The 16255-nt window shown below is 40.7% G+C and overlaps 1 non-coding gene across 1 annotated transcript; it reads left to right on the top strand.

Annotated features, from left to right (window-relative positions):
- The first annotated feature begins 10280 nt into the window (after positions 1-10280).
- Positions 10281-10364, top strand: TRNAM-CAU (transfer RNA methionine (anticodon CAU)). The gene is given in 2 exon segments: positions 10281-10318; positions 10329-10364. It is a non-coding gene; the product is annotated as a tRNA-Met (tRNA).
- The last annotated feature ends 5891 nt before the right edge of the window (positions 10365-16255 follow it).

Here is a 16255-nt window from a genome sequence, read left to right as displayed (position 1 = left end):
GGAACCTGATAAATAACGTTACATCCTTATACAGGCTTGTGGTAGTAAAGGGTCTCGGCCTATCATGGCCAGGAGAATACGACGTCAATGTTGGGAACACGCCTTTGGACGCTGTGTATGCCACGTTTTGGAGTGTACCGGGGGCTCAGAACAGAATGTAGTGACATGGAGTGCGTAATTGATAGCAAGCATTGCAGACCACGATGATGGACATGTTTATCGTAGCCAGATTTAAGGCCAGACTCATTGGAAGCACCCTTGTTGATATGTACAATAGAGATAGGACTATTTAATAGAGCTAGCTTGGACAGGTGATGGACCTTCAAACCACCATGGGCTAAAACCTTCATAACACAATGGTTAGTAGGTTGGACAAGTGGTGGACCTCTACCCCAAACCATCCATGTGATTAGACTAGATATAGGACAATTCAATAGAGCTAGCTTGGACAGGTGATGGACCTTTAAACCACCTTGGGCTAAAACCGCCATTAAACAATGGTTAGTAGGTTGGACAAGTGGTCCAAGATTTCTTGATAAAAGTGTAGCACCGCTTCCTTAACGATGTAGCAACGGTATTCCCATCACCATATTTTCTAGCATTATCATCATTGGATACATCAGATTCTGCACAAGTAGCATGCATCCCATTATAGGAACAAAGCGTTGTAATGGGATCCCATCCAACATGGTTGTCCGCTAGATGGGCCACTTTATCAAAGTGATGCTAGCCACATTAGGCATGTACTCACTAATTTCATTCTCCCTTTCAATACCCACACCCACAAAATAATCACCAAGTACATGAAAGTTAACATAATCTTTTGGAAATACATATAAGATGGTCCCTTCATGTACAATCTACATCATTTTTTCATCCTTTAAAAGTACCCTTTGATTTCTCCAAGATTCTTGTATTAATGTTTCAAACTCTGGGCTTGTTATAGGTATTGCATATGTAAGTAGAGGACAGGTTGATCCCTTGTTCATCACCACTGTAGCTTTCATTTGTGTCAATTGGGTTTTCATTTATCATGGAAGACTGCAAAAGAAGCTTGGTCCATTGAACAACACTCCATAATGAACTTTGGAGAGATGTAGTATCCATTGTAGGACAAGGGAGCACCACATCCTTCAAACATTCTTCCACTAGTATAGATACATTTCCTTGCCCTATCTTTGTACCACCACATGTGGAATCTGGATCTGTTCTACACACACAACCAATACCAACATTTCATTATCAAGAATCAAATATAATTTCTCCCCAGATTCAAAGTCCATCCTGCAAGTGAAAAAAAATGCATTGTCAAGTTCATACTCATAGTTCTTTCCTTTGAGAAAAAAATTACAATTTCCATTATGAAATACATGAGGGTTATGAATGTTAATAGTCCGACGACTTTCAATTTGAGGAGCCCCAATCAAAGTGGATAAATGGTGACCCACCTACTATATTACAACATAGCTTGGAAAAGTGGTGGACCTAGTTCTAATGTCATCACTAAACGACTATAGAACTTGCATATCAATGTCCAAGTAATCCTTAATTATTTCAATGGAAGCAACGTTTGAGAAGTGGTTCATATTGGCTCAAGAACCCCCTCCCTATTTATATGGCATAGCTTGGACAAGTGGTGCACCTAGTTGTAAAGCTCAATGTCTAAGGTGAATTAGTGTATGAACCCGCTTGCTAGTGTCCAAGTAGTCATTTCCCCAAACCATCCATGGTAGTAAACATAGTAGCTCCACCCCATTCAGCTATTGACTTTGACCTAGTTGCAAAGCTCAATGTCCAAGGTGAACTAGTGCATGAACCTGCTTCCTAGTGTCCAAGTAGTCATTTCCCCAAACCATCCATGGTAGTAAACATAGTAGCTCCACCCCATTCAGCTATTGACCTTGAAACAATAGAGATAGATTCTTTCAATAGAGTTAGCTTGGACATGTGGTAGACCTTAAAACCACCTTGGACTAGAACTTCCATAACAGAATTGTTAGTGGGTTGGACAAGTGGTGGACCTCTGCCCATAACATCCCTGGTAGTAAACATAGTATATACACTCCCTTCACACATTGACCTTCAAACAATAGAGATAGGACTAGTAAATAGAGCTAGCTTGGACAAGTGGTGGACCTTCAAACCACCTTGGGCTAAAACCTCCATAGCACAATGGTTAGTAGATTGGACAAGTGTTGGACCTCTACCCCAAACCATCCATGGTAGTAAAAATTGTAGCTACACTCCATTCACACATTGACCTTCAAACAATAGAAGTAGAAATTTTTAATATAGCTAGCTTAGACAGGAATGGATAGTAGGTTGAACAAGTGGTAGACCTCTACCCCAAACCATCCATGGTAGTAAACATAGTATCCATACTCCATTTAGACTTTTTGACCTTCAAACAGTAGAGATAGGACTATTCAATAGAGCTAGCTTGGATAGGTGGTGGACCTTCAAACCACCATGGGTTAAAACCTCCATAACATAATGATTATTAGGTTGTAAAAGTGGTGGAATTCTACCCCAAACCATCCATGGTAGTAAATATAGTAGCTCAGCTCCATTCACACATTGACCTTGAAACAATAGAGATAGCTTATTTCAATAGACAGGTAGGGGACCTTCAAACCACCTTGGGCTAAAATCTCCATAACACAATGTTCAATAGGTTGGACAAGTGGTGGACCTCTGCTCCAAACCATCCGTGGTAGTAAACATAGTAGCTCCACTCGATTCTTTTATTGACCTTGGAATAATAGAGATAGATTCTTTCAATATATATCTAGCTTGGACATGTGGTGGACCTTCAATAAACCACCTTGGGTTAAATACTCCATAACACAATGGATAGTAGGTTGGATAAGTGGTGCACCTTGCCTCAAACCTTTCATGCTAATAGACATAGTAGCTTCACTTCATTCACACATTGACCTTGAAACAATAGAGATATCTTGTTCCAGTAGAGCTACCTTGGAGAGGTGGTGGACCTTCAAACCACCTTGGGCTAAAGCGTCCATGACATAGTGGACGGTAGGTTGGAAAAGTGGTGGACCTTTTCTTCAAACCATCCATGGTAGTAAACATGGTAGGTATACTCCATTCACACATTGACCTTGAAACCGTAGAGATAGCTTGTTTCAATAGAGCTAGCTTGGAAAGGTGTTGGAACTTCAAACCACCTTGTGCTAAAACCTCCATGACACAATGGATAGTAGGTTGGACAAGTGATGGACCTCTACCACAAACCATCCATGATAGTAGTCATAGTAGCTACACTCCATTCACACGCTCTCTTCAAACAATAGAGATAGCTTCTTTAAATAAAGCTAGTTTGCACAATTGGTGGACCTTCAAACAACCTTAGGCTAAAACCTTCATAACACAATGGTTAGTAGGTTGGACAAGTGGTGGACCTCTACCACAAACCATCCCTGGTAGTAAACATAGTAGACACTCCTTTCACACATTGACCTTCAAACAATAGAGATAGCTTCTTTCAGTAGATCTAGCTTGGACAGGTGGTGGACCTTCAAACCACCTTCGGCTAGAACCTTTATAACACAAGGGATACTAGGTTGTGGTGGACCTATGTCCCAAAGCATCCATGGTAATTATAGAGATAGTACTTACACTCCATTCACACATTGACCTTGAAATAATAGAGATAGATTGAACAGGTGGTCCACCTTCACACCACCCCGGGATAAAACCTCCATGGCACAATAGATAGTAGGATGGACAAGTGGTGGACGTCTACCCCATACTATCCATGGTAGTAAACAAAGTACCTACAATCCATTCACACATTCACTTTGAAACACTAGAGATAGATTTGTTCAATAGATCTAGCTTGGACACGTGGTGGGCCTTCAAACCAACCTGGGCTAAATCCTCCAAAACACAATGGATAGTAGGTTGGAAAGATGGCGGACCTCTACCCCAAACCATCCATGATAGTAAGCCTAGTAGCTACACTCCATTCGCACATTGACCTTCAAACAATTGAGGTAGGAATTTTCAATAGAGCTAGCTTCCACAGGTGGTGGACCTTGAAACCACCTAGGGCTAAAGCCTCCATAACACAATGGATAGCAGGTTGGACAAGTGGTGGACCTTTACCACAAACCATCCATGTTACTAAACATAGTAGCTACACTCCATTCACACTTTAACCTTCAAACAATAGAGATAGGACTATTCAATAGAGCTAGCTTGGACAGGTGATGGACCTTCAAACCACCATGGGCTAAAACTTCCATAACACAATGGTCCTTCAAACCACCATGGGCTAAAACCTCCATAACACAATGGTTATTAGGTTGGACAAGTGGTGGACCTCTACCCCAAACCATCCACGTGATCAGACTAGAGATAGGACTATTCAATAGAGCTAGCTTGGATAGGTGGTGGACCTTCAAACAAACTTGGTCTAAAACCTCCATAACACAATAGATAGCAGGTTGGACAAGTAGTGGACCTCTACCCCAAACCATCCATGGTAGCAAACAAAGTAGCTACACTCCATATCTTGAACACCTATCGGCATTTTATGTTCATCCCATAAACTTTGAAGTTCTACTATTCTCTCTATTAGTTCAAAGAGAACAATAGATGTCCCTTCCTCATTTTCCTCCCTACTATCTTGCACGCTAGCATCAGCCTGTAAATGGTCATCACCATCTACATGATGGTCACCGCCATTTGAATCTTCCATTTGCTCTTCCTCCACGTTGAGACCTTCACTCAAGGAAGGTGCTACATGTGGCACATCTAAACCAAAATGGAGCTTCAAGCTCCCAAATCTCTTTGAAAGAATTTGGTGTTGATAAAAGGTTGAAGTATGCACAAACCGCCGCCATAGCAATAAAAAGAACAGTTACAGAAATCCTTCCTTCCATCACTACTGGACTCTTCAGTTCTTTTTACATGCCGATCTTCTGTTCGGTTTGTGATGTTATGTGTGACATCAAAATCAATGTCACTTTGTACCCTTCTACTCTTGGTCACAGAAGGATGTAACTTTCCTAATGTAACGCTTGCTCACATTGCGAGCAGAATACCTGATAGGGAGCATGATAGATTTGAAAGTCGTCAACGCCTGTGATCGACGTGTGATTAAAAATTGCAACATGTGTTGCTTGTAAAGGTGATTGCGTCTATGCCTGCGTAGGTGATTACATCTGGAGAGACATGCCGGACAGGAAGCTCCTCAAGCACTTTTTGTGCTTTCTCAAGCACACCACATTTAGAATACATATCGATCAAGAGAGTGCAAAGCACAACATCTTTTTTCTTGCATAGGGCCACATGCCTTCAAGATGCATGCATAGGTGATTGCATCTAAATAGAGGCCCTCGCTTCACATCTGCTGACATTGCAAACAGAACACCTGATAGGGAGCATGATAGATTTGAAAGTTGTTAACGCTTGTGATCGACGTGTGTTAAAAAAAGCTTGTGACATGTGATGCTTGTGTAGGTGATTGCATCTATGCCTGCGTAGGTGATTGCATCATGAGAGAGGCCCTCACCTCGCATCTAGATTTTTACTGCAACGATTAAAAAAGCACGACAGAGCCACATGCCTTCCAGGCGCCTGTGCGTAGGTGATTGCATCTAGAGAGAGGCCCTCACTTTGCATATGGATTTTGACTTCCACGCCATAGCTGCTAATTAACCTCCTAATAAGTTGCTTAAGCCTAGGGTAAATGCACACTATTTTGGAGCACAGAAGAAAATAATGGAAAGAGAAGGGTAATCTGTAGACCCACATCCAGCAATGCTTGTTACTTCCTGCAGTACTAGCTAGAAAGAAGTCTCAACCTCATGTAGCAGTTACTCCTGTGAGTATATGTGTGTGCGGAAATTATAACGTGTTGCAATGATGGCTTTGGTTGAAAGGAGGAGCATCAAAAGATGTTACTAGCTTCATAGCCTTCTCTCTCTCTCTCTCTCTCTCTCTCTCTCTCTCTCTCTCTCTCTCTCTCTCTCTCAAACAGTAGCCAGAGACAAACCTGAAGACAAAGCTTTGAGCTGCTTCTGGGAACTTGCAAACTGATTGTGGAGAAGATCGAATTGCTGCTGAGAGCAAAAGATGCTACTAGCTTCATAGCTCTCTCTCTCTCTCTCTCTCTCTCTCTCTCTCTCTCTCTCTCTCTCTCTCTCTCTCTCTCTCTCTCTCTCTCTCTCTCTCTCTCTCTCTCAAACAGTGGCCAGAGACAAACCTGCAGACAAAGCTCTGCGCTGCTCTTGGGAACCTGCGAAGTTCGAACTACTTGTGGAGAAGATCGCATTACTGCTGAGAGCAACGTAGAATGCTGTTTTTTAAATTCACTTGGCAGTTGGTAGCTTTTGACGGTGTAGTCGTAGTTCTTTTTAGAGCTTTTCATCGCAGTGTTTTTTTTTTTAATAGAGTAGCCACATGGGTTAATGAGAGCGCAGTGCTGCGATTTTACCTCCTACGCTAACGAAGTAATGAAGTTTTTGAATAATGCTCTAGATCTTAATTTGAGCGTGACACAAAAATGAACTAATGGTTTAGTCTTCACATTTGTAGACGAGGTCTAGATGAGTAGCTTGAAGTTTGCATGTACAAAGGAGAATTGAGGTAGATCTATTTGGGCATCAAATTGATGGCAAGAACCTCTAAAATATAATGTGGATGTGTGGAATAACATGTCTAAAACTGAAAGGATTTTTCAATGAAATACAAGAGAAACCTCATGAGCCACAATAACATCACAAACAGCTTATTAAGGACCCACAAACACAACACTATGGTTGCTAGACCCAATAAAAAAATGAAGTTGACCACATGCTATCCAAGTGTCTCTTTGGTCAATAGAGTATATCATCACAAGCTGGCAAGATGGCACAAACCATACCCAAATGGAGAAACTGCTTTCTCATTGTAGAAAATATTTAGTTAAATTCATCAGCGCCCTTGTGATCATTTATGTACTTTCTCTTTCACCCTCAGTTTGATATAGAACCGAGCTTGTTATCCTTACCATACTAATGTGTTGAAGCCTATGTACTTCTTGTGATAAAAGAAGGGATAAAGTTTGCAAAGTGTAACTCCAAATATCAATAAGGATGTCTGGTATCTTGCATTTAGTAAATGAATAAAATGCTTTTGTGAATCCCTAACAAAGGGTTCAAATAACTAGCAATGACATTTGAATAGAAAACACGACAGTTCATGTTTTTGTAATAGAAAAAATCAGCACTTGATAAGATCTTCTAGAGTCATAGCATTGAAATAATCCACTGTTTTTTTTTGAATGAATTGTTTAAGATATGTACTTGAAAAGGTGCAAATTATCTTGACGTTTTCTTTATGATTAATGGTGTTTTTTTGTGTGTTTAGATAGTTTAAAGTGTCAAATAAGATTAACCTTGCAGGGACCCTTTTGAAAATGAAACCTAAATTGGTGTTCTAATAACAATTTGGTCTTATTCAAAGGGTATGATTGTATGGTTTATAGTTCAAAGTAACCAATAAAAGCGCAAAGCTCAAGTCTCATTTTTAAAATGGGACTTGAATAAGTCCCAAAACGCCTAATTAAATTGGTGTTATCAACAAAGCAGCTTCTTGAAAACTCTGAAGAAATCTAGGTTTTAAATACACCTCCACATTGATATTTTGACCTTGTATTCTAGCACAATATCGAAGATATAAAGTTATAACTTGACACTTGTTGCCCAAGCTTATGGACATATTTTGAGAAGTTAATGAGACTTTTAAATAATCAACACAACGTGGACTGTACTTGTAGGGTATCCAATTTACATTTGAATTGGATGTTTTTTTTTTGTATAGATTGTGATCTACTTTGTGTTTAGAATTGTATCATTAATTATTTGGATGAATATAACATAAATTGTTCAAAAAATCTACAATAATCTCCATCATCTTGTAATATCTTTTCCTCTCTAAGGACAATGTGTGCAGTTGTGGTACTTGCAGATCAATGATAGAGTGTGTGAGATATAAAATGTTTTGATCCCTTCCCTTTTATAGTTTTGTCTACAACTATGAGACTTTATTTTGTTTCCTTATTTATATTAGCAACAAATATATCAATTAAGAAACTTAGTTGAGGATCGAGCGAGTAACCATGATATTTGTCAATAATTAGTTGTTTAACTATGCTTAATGAATTTTTACTAAAATGAAATTAGGGGCAGACAAACTTACTACAATTACTTGATCCATAGTAAGTGGTAAATTACTAGATGAAACACCCTTTGCTATATAGGAGTTTATAAACTACCAGATGAGGATGCCAAAGAGCTAGCTACTATATAGGAGTTCATAACTTACTAGATGAACTTACTAGATAAGGACATCCAAGAACAGGTTTCTATATAGGAGTTTATGACTTACTATATGAACTTACTAGATCAACACGTCCAAGAGCAAGTTACTATATAGGAGTTTGTGATTTGCTAGATGAATTAGAAAATTGCTAGCTTACTTGTTAGATTAAATGTGAAAACTCCTACTTGTAACTAAGAATTATTGAGCATGTACTCTAACTTGCTATCTAGAAACACGTCCATTAAAGCTCCTTGTGAATGTAGTGACATGGAGTGCATAATTGCTAGCAAGCTTTGCAGACCACGATGATGGACATGTTTATCATAGACAGATTTAAGGCCAGACTCATTGGAAGCACCCTTGTTGATATGTATAGCAGATGTACTGGCAGCATGAAAGATAGTTTTTGAAAGTCGTGGTTTGGTATCGTGGGGTGCAATGATATCCGGCGCCCAGAAGATCTCTGTGACCAGGGTGGAAGATTCTGTCCATATTCATCCTATGGAAATTGGCAGGGGCATGGCGCACAGCTCGGTTCAAATGTCATTCTTATATATAAACATACCTAGCTACCCCTTCTGGTATGCAACATGTTTTCTGGTATCCTCGTTTTCGTTAGATTCGGACCCAGATGCTCTCTCTCATCTCCTTAATCCTCAATATGGGAGACTTGTGCTGATTGTACCATCCCTTTTCTGCACCATGTCGATCGCGCAAGTGAGCGAAAGGGAGGCGAAGTTGGCGGAATGACGTAGACGAAGTTGCGGATTGTTTCCCATGAGGAGACTCTGCATGTAGGTGTGTGTTCAAAATTGTTTTGCATCTATAGCTATGGTAGCTCAGTGCGTGTAGAAAAATAGCACAACATTGGACGACGTTTTCAGAAGCGCTGGCCAACATCAATATACAATATCATGCAGCTAGCGTCCAACTTGAAAGGGCATGATCAATTGCCAATATCTCCTCATAGACCTGTATGTTTCTTCTCTCCCTCCTGGCCCTGGCGGTCTATATTCTACTTGCCTCATTGGAAGGTTGCACCAACACTGCTCCATCACGTTGTACGACAAGATCTGGTAAAAATTTGCCAACGGGTCAATCTGTGTGAGACATTTGGTGGAAGACCGCACAATATGGCAAAAAGGCGCTCACGAGAGTGGAAACTAAGGTAATTCCAATAAATGTGCACTGCTACAAAATTTGATGGACCTTCTCTCTTGTTGGATTCAAATATAGTTCATAGATGTGCTCAAGCATCTATCTCACCCATCCTCGTGGCTATAGCTACAGCAAACAAATCTATGCACAGGCGCCAAAGGCCCAAAGGCCATCCCTTTTCTTTTTTGCAAGCGGGGGTAACTTGCCCACTTCTGAAGAATCGATCGTTGGTGGAAGAATTCCAGAAAGCTATTACTGTCCTTTGCAGGCAAGGCAAAAGTTCAGTCGAGGCTCTAACCAAGTAATTAGCAGCAGGCAGCAGAAACATGGAAGCATGTGATGTTGCTAAGTTGGCGTCGTGTGTCGACCACTGATCCGGCCGTTTGTCTGATCTCCAGCTGGCGAAGATTTCACAGAACTTGTACGAAGAGACGCCTTCTGTGAATCTGTACCACCCACTTTGAGCATGTGAAGAATCTTCGTCTGCAAAATGGTCGTCCCGTGTCTCGTCAGCCATGCATAATGTACTTGCATTCCAACAGAGTCACGCATACCATACCGCACATTCGCCAATTTGTTTGTGTCTTATGAGATAACCTTTGCAGAAACAATGTGACATGCATGGGCTGGCAACAAAATCAGAACAGTTGCATACTTTGTTGGACAGTCATGGTGCTCACGTTTCTCTCTCTCTCTCTCTCGCGCGCGCGCGCTCTCTCTCAGACGGGGCCCCGCGTTCACGTATTAAGTGAATATATAATGTCTATTATAACAGCGGCTTGCCGACATCATCAGGGGTGGTGGCGCAGTTGGCTAGCGCGTAGGTCTCATAGCTCTGAGGTATCCTGAGGTCGAGAGTTCGAGCCTCTCTCACCCCAAGTGTTTTTGTTCCTCCTGGAACGAACCCTCATGTTAGCTAGTAGGGCACGGTGGCAAAAAATTCAAATGAGTATGCATGTGGTAGCTAGTAGTATATATAATAAGCCTTATTAAGGTCATGCAAATGCCATTCATTAAAGCGACACAACCAACCACTACCTTTAGCCACGATGGTCGAACGCATCAAAAACCGTCACAATCACTCAAAGAGTCTTGCTGGAGTGAGAACATTCCTTGACATTTGTGGCTTCTTTTACTATTTTGCTTCAAAGATCGAGATTCAGCAAGAACTTCCTTCGCTTTTGCTGTGGCGTCACATGAAAGGTTGAGTTATGTACTAGCAAATGCATAATAGATTGTATGCATTGGATGTGACATCCACGTAGAAGGAAAGCACACACATGATAAAATTGCACATTAGGTCTCTTGAAATTGCATGCTGGGTTGACCGCGACCTTGAGTGCTCAATTGAAAACTTTAGAGCTTCCCTTACCTTTCTCCTCTACCTTGGCATGTCTACCGGTTCACAACTTTAGCCAATTCAAATGTGAATTTGTATAGGTGTCTCATTGAAGTCCTCGTTCCATACCAGTTTCACACACCTCCCACTCTTTCTATCAATAACGCTGGGGAATCCACTCTTTATAGAAAACAACATGCCCCCTACGAGCCGAGAGTCTCCAAATATCGTAATCATGGTCCTCCTCCTTAGGCTTAAAAGAACTATAATGAAAAAACTCATATGCCTCTATTTCACATGTAGGGTTTTGTATGGTTCTTTTGTGCTTTTCTAACATTCCTTTACTATCAACATATCTTGATGGGGTTCTCCTCCTTTTTAAGCCTCAAATAACCCTGCCACTATAAGAGAGAACAAAAACCAAGAAGAAAGAGTGAAAGATTTCACGCTTTTTGGATTTAAGACGACACTAGTGCATCATGTTTATATGCACAAGGAGCTTCACCTCCGTTTCTATGCACATAGCTAAATGTAAGAGATTCGTATTAGTATACACTAAATTATTGAGTGCTCTTTCCACTTTGCTTTTGTTTGTTTTTGCTACTCAGCTCTTATGATTGTTTTCTTTTCTTTTGTCCTACTATGTATGGATCCAGATGCATTATCTGGGGGTTTGAATTGGTCCCTTTAAATCAAAAAATGGATGATTATACTGAGAACCCCGTCCAAAACATTGATGTGTGGATGAGCAGTGAACACCTGGCCACATTCAAGATAAGATCCATGTGCACATTGCACCAACTAAAGGAGGATCTACAGAATGAATAGATAGATTTGCCTATAGCTGTTGTTTTTTAGATAATTGGCAAGGATTATTTCTTTCTTTCATTCATTTTTTTCTTTTTTGTGTCATAATTTTACTTTCTAGATAATATGGCTTGTAGGTCGTGAGAGGGATTAAAAAGAAATTTCTATGCAAGGAAGTGCGAAAAGGGATTGTGTATCTACTTCCAAGTTAAAGCATACTTCCTAGTTAGAGCCCCATCCTTTTGTCAGTATTGTTGATAGGATGTATATTTCTGGCGCGCACTCTCCGAAGAGCGCTTTTTGAGAGTCCGCTGAGAAATTCCATCAGGGTTGAGAATCCTCTCTTTTTTTTCCTCACCCTCTCTCTCTCTCGCTCTACTGGTGGATCTTTGATAACACAGTTATAAGATTAAGTGGAATAGACTAGGGCAATGTTTGGTTTTTCCAAATCTTGAGAGCTAGAGTCTATACGAATGAGCCAGTTTTTTTAGGATGATAATCATACAATGTCTAGTTGGATGGATTGTTTCATCTCATAGATATCAATACACATCAACAGTTGTCATCCACAAATCCGGACATAATGAAGACACATTTGCAAAAAAACAAAAGCGGAATAGGAGGGTCTAACCCTACATTAGGAGATATATGGACTTTGCATGGGTCTTGTAAGGAATCCTAATTTTTAAGAATTAAGGCTAATGTTGTATAGGGTTAACGAGACAAGAGCATTCAAGAAGCTAGTTTTGAGTAGGCTTTTCTAGCCTTTTTGTAAGACACGTGTAGGATGTGGACCTAAGAGGTTACTTTCTCTTTCTAGCTTTTTGAAAGTGAAGGGAGTAAAGGGGTGTGGCCACATCATCAAAAACGTCGGTCATTAAGAGCCAAAATTTGACTTTTTTTCAAAAAAAGTCATTTTTACTTTTTTTTTGACTTAAAACTCCCCCCCAATATATATACATCTCCAAAAATCATTTTTTGACTTTTTTTTACACCTACAAGCATTGAAAATCCATTTTTTCAAAATCTTTTTTTAAAAAAAGTTCTCTCCTCCTCCTATCCACTCTCTCCCTCTGCCCCCTGCCACCTTCTCTCCTCCCATCTTCCTCCCTCTCTCTTTTCATCCTTTGCTTCCTCACGCAACAATTTCCATGGTGCTTATGGACATCACGAATCGTGTGCCTCCACACCACCTATTCCATACACCAAAAGCGTACATATTCGCTTATCCACGACGTTTGCACCGAAGGTCGCGTGTGAGGGTGATCAAAGGTCATCATAAGAACGTAGTGTCGCTGGTGAGACAAATGTTGACATTTGGGTGGACGGCCATTTATACCCTTACGATCCTATAAGCCGCTTCCATCCATCCTTTACATTTTTTCAATATCTTGGGAGGGGAGAAGCAGGCTTGTTAGGCTATTGCAAGCGGCTGTGTATGGGTGCAGGTGCTTATTTGCATTCGTGGATGCACGAATGTCAAGCTCTTCAGCTCAAGACAGTGGCATTACAAGAAATTATTACCTCTTCTAAGAGGGAGGTTTAAACTCTCCAACAACAAATTTAGGAAAAAGGATACCCACATTATGTAGCACCATCACATATTTGAAAGAAACACCCCTTGGTGCAAGGGAGTGCAAGCGCATGTTTTCATCCATTGAAACCCTTGCACATTCGGGTGGAGCACAACCTAAGAAATCTGCAAAGGGCGGTTCAATGCTTCTATCCATCCATCCATACCCTTGCCATAGAAGCATTGAACCGCCCTTGCTTGGCACAACCTAAGAAACCTTTGCAGATTTCTTAGGTTGTGCAAAGGTTTTCATCCATCCATACCCTTGACATAGAAGCATTGAACCGCCCTTGCTTGGCACAAAGGTCGCTTTTGTGTTGAAACTCGATAAGTGTCAAATAGTGAAAGGCGAAATGTTAGAGAGGCTAAGTGTCACTCTAATGAATCAGGCCCTTTTGCAAACCAAGCAAAGGGATTTAGTCGAGCCATCTCCCACCCCATCTTTTAGTGTGCAATTAGAGAAAGATATTTAGTGGTTGGGTGCTATTGAAGTGCCCAAAGAGACCAATGGAGTACTTTCATGGATTTTTGAGAGAACTCCATGGATCACAGAAGTAATATGCTTCCAACTTGCAGGTGTGAATTTGGAGGTTGAGGGTTTCGGTAGCTTTGATGTGGAGTGGCACCTAGGTGGGGACTTGAAGACCATAAAGTGTTTGCTTGGCTACAAACAAGGGGCTTCTTCTCTCTTACCTTGTCCATTTTTCACTCAAGGGTAATCTTGATTTTGAAGATGAAGGCAAAGAATGGGAAGCGTCTATTTTGAGATGTCCCATGCTCAATGCCCCAGATCGTGCACAAAAGGACCGGGCTTGGAATCCAATCTTTCTCTTTCCTCTATCGAATGTACATTTTTATCTTCATGCGCATTTTTCATAGGCTATTGAAGCTCCACATTGAATATGCTTTCACAATGAAGCCATTGGAAAATTCCTAGAAGAGGAGCGTCTTCAAACATCGGAGTCTGACAAGGAGCATCCATCGTGCCACCGATCGCAAGCAAGACCATCTAGATCTCATAGAGCCACAATGGGGTGCCAGTGGGAGGGAAGATGGGGTGCCAATGGGGTGCTCTCTCCGCAGTACAAGATTGGGAGTCAAGGGGAGAGGATGAGTCAAAAGAGGCGGTAAATCCAACACCAAAGCATGTAAACATCTGCAAATAAAATAAAATCAATAAGCCCAAACTCTGCCCACCAGCAAACATGCAAGTGCCTCCTAGACAACCTCAGCAGCATCATAAAATATCAAGGCCATTTTCAAAAATCCAGCACTACCAGAAGACAATGGAGCTTCTAATTCGACGAGATCCCTTTGCTCGCATGGTGAAGGAAGTGCTCCAAATCTATGGCAATCAATACAAAATGCAAGCAATGGCGTTGGAGGCTATTCAAGAAGCTATAGAGCCTCACATCATCTCTGTGTGGAAAGATACCAACCTATGCGCATACATGCAAAGAGAGTGATGATACAACCAAAGGACATGCAGATTGCACTCCGATTGCGACGGGAATTTGAGCATTAGCCAAAGTTACACCTATCTTTTTGTATTACCGTGACCTTGCTTTTGTACTCATATGATTTTGGAATGACAAAATGATTGGGAGTTTTGTATCTACTGTCTCCAAATTCAATGTGGGTGCAGATACAGAGGCTGTGGAGACATGCAGATCTAGCCTACGGTGTAGACAGAGAGTGGAGGAGCTCAAGGTTGCGAAAGTGAAAGGTTTGAATGAGTTATGCAACCCCCCTTTTATAATGGACCCTTTTTTTAAAGAAGGCACCTTTTTCACACAAATGTTTTTTATTAAAAAAGGCACTTTCACCAAAAGTAAACTTTCGTCTTAATGTGACGATTAGATTTCAATAATAAATAAGATGGTTCAAAAACAAGTTGTTTGACATCCATTGTAGAGTGAAAATTTATATTCAAAGTCTCAAATTTACCGAAGCAAAGCAAATTGATTACATAGGGGATTTTTAAAAACAATGCAAGAGTTGCAAAGCTATAACAGCAATAGCATAGTTCCATCCATGCTCCAAACCTCCTGGACCTTCCATTTTGTCTTCCATTCTCTACCCAATCTACGAACATTCATTACAATAAGTAGGCAATGATCGTCAAACTTTGATGAAGTGAAAATTTGGTGGAAGGATTATCACCTTGTGACCTTGTAAACGAAATTGCGCTTGTTGAGGTCCTCAAAACCCATAATAGCCAAATTTTCTCGCACATTACTGAGAGTCCAATGCTTGTTCACTTGGATAGCCTCCAAAACATCATTTGGCCTCCTCACTGCAATGTCAAAGCTTGCAATAGTGTCATCTACACTCTGTAAGGGAGTCCACACTCCAAGCTTGCACATCCAACGATCATAGTGAAATCATATGTACAAGGAGGTTCAGGATTTTAAATAGCACATCCCAATACCTGAAGCTCCAACCTTACAACGGTACCTATCCCCATTGTGCATGCCCTCCACAAAACCCCATTCCTCTTCTAAAAGCCTCCCTAAATCCTCATAATGCACATCTTTACATACAAGCATTGTGGTAGTCTCCCAAATCCTAACTCTTTGAAGATATGCATGAAACATTGAATAGGCAAACACCTACTCAATCCCACAGACCTAGAAACTTTAGAATATTTCAAGGAGTTTTGGACATCTATTATATATTTTGCTTGAAAGGTGCTACCGACCACAAATTTGGCTATGGCCACTCCATACTTAATAAGGAAGATACTTTGATGGGTTCAAGCTTTCCAAACCCTTGTGTAGAAGCAAGCACAATATAGGAGTGATAATAGAAGAAAATCCTTCTTTGAACCAGTTTCATTGGGCAAAATTGTTGCTCCAATATCTAAATATATAGCATCGAATGTGCTGGAGAGGCTATGTAGTGGCTGCTCCTCCACCAATGTGGATGGAAATATGATTATAAATGCATGGAAAATCATAAGTATGAATCCATAAGAACATTCCACTGTGATTTCACACCCAGCTTTGTATTTTGAAAACATGTACTTGCAATGTGTTGGAAATCGAGCT

The sequence above is a fragment of the Adiantum capillus-veneris genome, chromosome 23, assembly GCF_014529385.1.
Source record: "Adiantum capillus-veneris isolate H3 chromosome 23, ASM1452938v2, whole genome shotgun sequence".
Taxonomy (NCBI): domain Eukaryota; kingdom Viridiplantae; phylum Streptophyta; class Polypodiopsida; order Polypodiales; family Pteridaceae; genus Adiantum; species Adiantum capillus-veneris.
Note: the sequence above shows the minus strand (reverse complement) of the source record. Positions and strands in the feature narration are given on the sequence as shown.